A 6,672-nucleotide genomic window follows, 5' to 3' on the forward strand; every position below is an offset into this window, starting at 1 on the left:
ACAATAAATAATAATAGTTTGTTCAAGTGCTTATTGCAGGAACCAGTTGAGAACTCACTTAAACTCTATTATTTAAACAATCGGTGAAATAAAATAAATTACTTTTCTAAATTCTCCAGGGTAAGTTGAATGTAACTGTGATTTTAAAAATATATAAATAAGTAATTTGCTATGATTTATTTGTTTTGCCCAATAATTTCTAAATAAATTTCCAATATTATGTGCTTAAGCCATTAAAAGATTGACTTGCTATTTTTGATAGATGCTACTCCATCTAATGGCATAATGGATTTTTATTTGTCACTTGGGAAAAAGGAAAACAAAAATGTCATTTAATTCTGTGCCTGTTGAGTGAAACTCAACCAAAATAAACGTATGTAGCATGTGTAAGGCTACATCCCGCCCGGCAGTCTCCCCAATCATCTCGTGTAGAGGTTATTAAAACTGCGATTGCTTGCCTAGCGGGCAGCCAAGGCACAAACTGCCGATGTCCTTGGCGAAAGGCAATCCCAGTAATAAGAGGGCACAGCAGTCAGGGGGACCCTTAGCCACTCCTGAGATGGTCCTATTGGCTTCACTTGGGTTGGGTTGGGCCGGTTAGCTTCGGTTCGGAGGCGTATGGACTTCTATGTGCATAATATTTGAGTGGGCAGCATTTCTCTTGGGTTCTGTGCGGAATTATATTTAGCAACTGCACTTACATGGCATACAACATGAATTTGAATCTATGACAAAATACGCACGGCATGGTTGACCGCTTATCAGATATGTTTGTATACATTTCTATAATTTTTGACAATATTCGCTGCGCCACACAGACCACTCGGCTACTACGCCTACACTCAATTGATTACATAGCGGTTTGTGTGTTCTAAAACGCTTTTATGACGTCAATCAGCAATTATGACCATATACAAAAACGATATATACAAATTTGGCCTATTTATCTTGGCAGACACGAAGACGGATTATGCATATAAACAAATTAAACAAATTAATTATTTTAACATGGCATTTCTAACAGAATGCAGCAGCGAGGATAGTTTAAGACTCTTGACTTAAAGCCAGCGGGGATTGCCCAGCTTCGCACGGGACAAAAATCATTCATACAATCATTTACGGACCAATAATATTCATTTACTAATATTAATTTTCGCAACTCCTACGGCTTGGACTCAGCATTGTTTCACTCTGAAACGAACCACAACACTTTTTTTGGTATTCAAAAATATTTTGGTTCAAAATAAACAAGTTAAAGTACTTTGAACGCGAGCGCTTGATTCACACTTGCGAGTGGAATTTGCCAAATTTCACATAAGGTAGTTACAGAACAAAATTCAGTTGAAAGTCCAACCGAATTATATTTATTTTCCAAAATAAAATATGTTGGTTCAGAATAAACAAGTAAGAGTACTTTAGTCGGAATTGCCCGATTCACACTTGCGGGTGGAAATTCCCAAAACCCTGCGATACATACTCCACTTCACATACTCCACTTATGGTAACTATAGTAAAATTTTAGCTCCCAGCTATTATAGTTTCGCTTATGCGTTGATCAGTCATTAGGCTCTGATTTCTTTTGAACCATGGCTGAAAGCCCAGAGGAGTAATTGGTAAGCACATTGTATCCCACAGCATAATTATAGCTCCAAAGTGAAACCACAATGCAAACATGGTTATCATACACGTAAGAGTGCTTTAGACGGGTGTTACCGACTTTGAAATATACTCTGAACCTAACACCGAGTTATCGTTACAGCTATTTTAGCTTGCATCCATGCAATATACTTGATCATTATATACTATATCAAACATTCGTCCGGACAGAGCTAAATATGGATGGACATAGCTAGGTCGACTCGACTATTGGGGTCGGAGATGCTCTTGCCGCCTGTTACTTGCTCAAAACCAATATACCCTTTTACACTTTTTAAATGGGTTTAGGGATACATTCAAGTGGGAATACTGGAGTCGAGTGCAAACGACTTTGTAACACTCGTTTGATGTGCCAAAATGTAGTTGGGTTGATTTTCGCAGGGACTCTCAAGTTATTTAATACCAAATTGGTCTCATTTGTGAAAACTTAAGAAATATAATTCTCTTTAGTTTATTTGAGGCAGGAATATGAGAGTATATGTTTTAAGTGTTTAGCTCTAAAAACACAAAACTAATATACTTTTCTCACATACTGAACAGGTATAAAATAATCCACTATTTGTTTTTTTAGCATATATTTTGCAGTTAGAGCTAATTTGTATTTATTTGCGCAGCTTTGCCTTATGAGAGAGACGTACTTTTTTGGCGACTTTTTTGTTTTTTTTAGATATATTTGTCTTATGTTCCAGACTATTTTCCAGATTAGACAATAAAACAGTTGTCCCAATGAGAAGCTAGCAAAATGATTGTTAACTTTCTTCAAGCTAAGCAAATAATTTGCAAGTCTGACGCTCGAAAAGTAGACAAACAATTAACGAAATGTGCACACGTTTTAATTGTGGCAATTGCATGGCGAAATTGGCTAAATCAATATTTTGCAAAAAGATCTGCTGTTTTAGTAATAAAAGCAGCCATCACTGCGAACCGAAATCAGTTGAGGACCGAATACGAAATCCAAAATGCGTTGGTTTCATTCTTTTATTTTCATCAGCCTGATGGCTTTGGTGCTGTCAGATAAACCAAATCTCCTTGTACGTGCACCACGAATCCGCCAATCTCTAATCAAGTTGGCCGTTCAACCGGCCATTGCCAGCGGACCAGTGGCAGTGACATCTGTCGAAGAACCTCTAATCAAGTTGGCCGTTCAACCGGCCATTGCCAGCGGGCCAGTGGCAGAGACATCTGTTGAGGAAAGTCCAGAGGAGGAGGAGGAGCCCGTGCAAATAGCGCCCGTACAGACTGGCCGCCGAATTAGGCCCTATGTTGGTCCCCAGTATTGGCCCAGATATCAGCCCAGATACGAGCCCGAGAGCTGGTACGGCTATAGACCTTTCTGGGGAGGATACGGACAGGTGAGACAGCCCAGACGCTGGGCTCCCCGTTATTGGGGTCCCAGAGTGGTTGTGCCCGTCGAAGTCAGCACAGCTGGTCCTGTCGCCGCTGTCATAGAGCCCGAAGTAGTTGAAGATGTGGTCGCCAACACGGATGCGGATGAAGCAACACCCGAGTTAGTCTAGGGACTATTGGAAGCCTGGTACAGCACGGATATATCATAATGTTTTCCATATGGGATCTGGTTCAATAAACAATAGCCTAAATTCAGCAAAATCTGGATCTGATTATTAGGTGCCAGTTTAATTCGGAGTTTAGTCAACTTTTGCATAAACAATAAAAGTGTTTATCTTATCGGACAATTTGTGTATGCTCTATGCTTGTTGAAATACCAAAAAGAACGTAAACAGTACGCCAGTCACCCATCAAAGTCAATTGCAGAGCTCCCAACCTGCCATATGGCGCAATATTGGAAAATCCAATCAAAATGTTAATTCGACGACACAACAAACGCAAAGCGGCCAGAACGGCGTTATGCTCCCGCTAAAACCTGTTGCCATTGTTATGTAAAGTTCGATGGCCATGTAACCAGCCCGAGATGGACGCTCCGTGCTTTTCTTTTCAGCACGCCCCATTGCTGTCGAGGGCGTAAAACGCGTCAAATACAATGAGAGAGAATTCGCTCTATGTTTTATGCGCCAATTTTTTGCTTTGAAATCAATTTTATGTAGATGCAAATGTGCCTGAGTATGGCGAGGGACGTGGGAATGTGGTTTGCTTCATGTAATGGCTAGTCGTTTAGAACTTGGCATAGCTCACCTTCACACTTGCTAATTTATTACACAGGTCAACCAACAATAGAAAGCATTACAATATCCTGCCCAAGCACTGTAAAGTGTCAAAGTGAACTGACCCACCGAGCTTATTCTTCATGTCTTTGTCTGAGTCTCAGGCAGGATATTCAACTACTCCCACGCTCGCACAGCTTCGTAGAGCTGAGGCCAAAATGAAAACGCAATTTCCTTTAAGAAAGACTAACTAAATTGTTAGCTTTGCGCCGAGCAAGTTATACAAATTAATAGCATGACAGCTTCTAAGTAACCATATTGTACTTTTAAGAGACTTAATGATACGCTTTAGACATCCCATTTTACTTGACAACGATTCCGCTTACTGAATTCATATGAGTTAATTGCTAAGTTTCGTTCAATTAAGAAACTATTATTGGATTTGTGTCAAAAATATTCAAATTAAGTAGAGTGCGAGAGAGGTCGGGAATGCTCGTCTACCAGAAATGGCTGTAAAAACAAAGAACAGACCTTGGCTTTAAAATTAGATCTTATAGAGAATGAATCTTGGCGAACGAACGAATGTGTCCAAAAGTGGAATATGCTAAATTTGGTATCTTTAGATGACGGTTTAAGTTAGGGGGCATAGCATAAAATATTTTATGCATTACATTGTTAAATAAAATATTGGTGGGTGGAGCGGGAGGCGCGTAGTGGAGAAACGCGCGATTTCAATACACCAGTTTGGCCAAAATCCGCGCGGACTACGTTGCGCCGGGAAGTGCTGGTAATAATATGTGTGATATAATATAAAATCTATAAAATATAATTTAATTAATGAGCCTAAATAACAGTTATGAAATTATGTTGACAAGCTTTTCACAATATTTATGTGTGAACATGTTATGTACGATTCAGTCTGATGAATTTGTGAACTTTGATATTTACAATCTTTAAACAGTTCAACACAAGTCAATTAAAAGCTGGTCCTTGGCTTGTATTTTACCACAATAAAATTGAAATCAGAGATAGGAAAATCAAGCAATTTAGGAAAAGCTGGTCAAATAAATTTCGCATCGAGGAAGGCAGAGTTCAGATAGATTTACAGAGGCAGAATATTAAACTGCTAACCAAAAATGGGTGATTAACTGATCAAAAGGACCAAAAAACATCCAAGATCGAAAACAAGCTTTAAATTTGTAATGAATGAAATTTAAAAGTTCTGAAGACAACGATAGCGACAGCAGGTCATGGCTGAACGGGTACTTAACTGCGGATCAAGGGTGTTGAGAATTTCTATAGCAATTGGAACACACACCAAGACGGCTTTTGAGGGCTTTGATGATCACTTCTTTTGATTTTCCTACGTGTGAGACATTCGAATGCATCATAAAAGTTAGACTTTAGGATTTACATTAAAAATATGACTGTAGCCCAAATACGTGATTTCATCTAGATCGGCTGTCTTTAACAGCTGTTCATATAATTAAATATTAAAAAAAAAAAAAACAGAAAGTGCGGCAATCTTCGACACGTCGAAGATTTAATACCCTTGTAGACATTTGACTTGCAAATATATATGAAAATAGAGCAAGCAAATATTGAATTTGGTGAACGTATTTTGAAAAAAAACAGAATAATTTTCTATATACCGCATTCTTCAACCGATTCTTCCTATAGAGCTATATATTACAATTGTGCGATTTTAATAAGAATGGCCTCATATTTAAGAAACTAGTAATAACTAAATTGTAATACCCTAAACAAGGGATTACCCCAACGCGGTAAATGATATTACTCTTTTTTATTTATAAATAAATATTGCGTTTAATTTCAATTCTTGAAAGAGCTGAGCTCAATAAACTTGCAGGGTCGGTATGTTGAACAAGAGCAAACATTAACCAAGGTTCACACTTTTTGGGCCTCCATAAAACCTTACCAATATTTGTTCAATTTGGAATTAAAAGCGTTCTTTATGTTAGAGTATATGACAAATATTTTCAACAAACCCCGACATAACAGCAATTGTGCAAACTTAGCCAAGTTCTTGGAATAATTCCGCATATGGAATCATTCAAAGACCCAAAATATGGTGTTTCAGTTGACAAATTTATTTACCGATCGACCAAATTCGCATCCAACTCGACTCCAATCTTGACAACAGCTGTTGTTAAGCAAACAATAACAACTAATTTAAATAATGATCAGATATACATAATCATAGTACAGGCGTTCCAGCTTTTTCGATTTGTCGTTTTGTACGTATAAAAACTAGGAAGGCAGAGCTTTGTAGATCAGTTACTAGTAAACCATCCAACATGCGTACCATTTTACTGCTCGCCCTCTTCGGCTTTGTGCTCTTCGCCACAATAACCGCAAGTGAAGACACTGACAAGGATCAATCAAAGGAAGATGATATTTCCGGTGCTGATGAAGCGGGTGACGACAACAGCGATGCGAATGAGTCCGATGATGGAGACGATGATGTCGAAGGCGATGATGCTGACGATGCCGATGACAAAGATGACGACAAGGATGATACGGATAGCGACGAGGCCGACGATAAAGACGATTAAGGATACATAACTGTCCCTTAATAAAACAAATACTTCTACATCTTAATGCTGTCTTGCACTATCCATCTGAACAATCGGAACACAACACGTTCAACAGGATCATTTAAATAAAAAGTTTTCTTATACACACGCACTTTTGTCGTTAAATCTATAAATTTGGTGATTGACTTATTAAAATGTATACAACAAAAACTACTATTTTCAAAGTGTGCATTTCTATTAAATCGCTTGGATTTGGGATTTATATAAATGTATTCCTTATTATATGAGTGCAGGCATTATTATACCATTTTATATACATATGACTTACCTGACAACAA

Source organism: Drosophila novamexicana, unplaced genomic scaffold, assembly GCF_003285875.2.
Source record: "Drosophila novamexicana strain 15010-1031.04,08,12 unplaced genomic scaffold, DnovRS2.1 tig00004555-arrow-pilon, whole genome shotgun sequence".
NCBI classification, from domain to species: Eukaryota; Metazoa; Arthropoda; class Insecta; order Diptera; family Drosophilidae; genus Drosophila; species Drosophila novamexicana.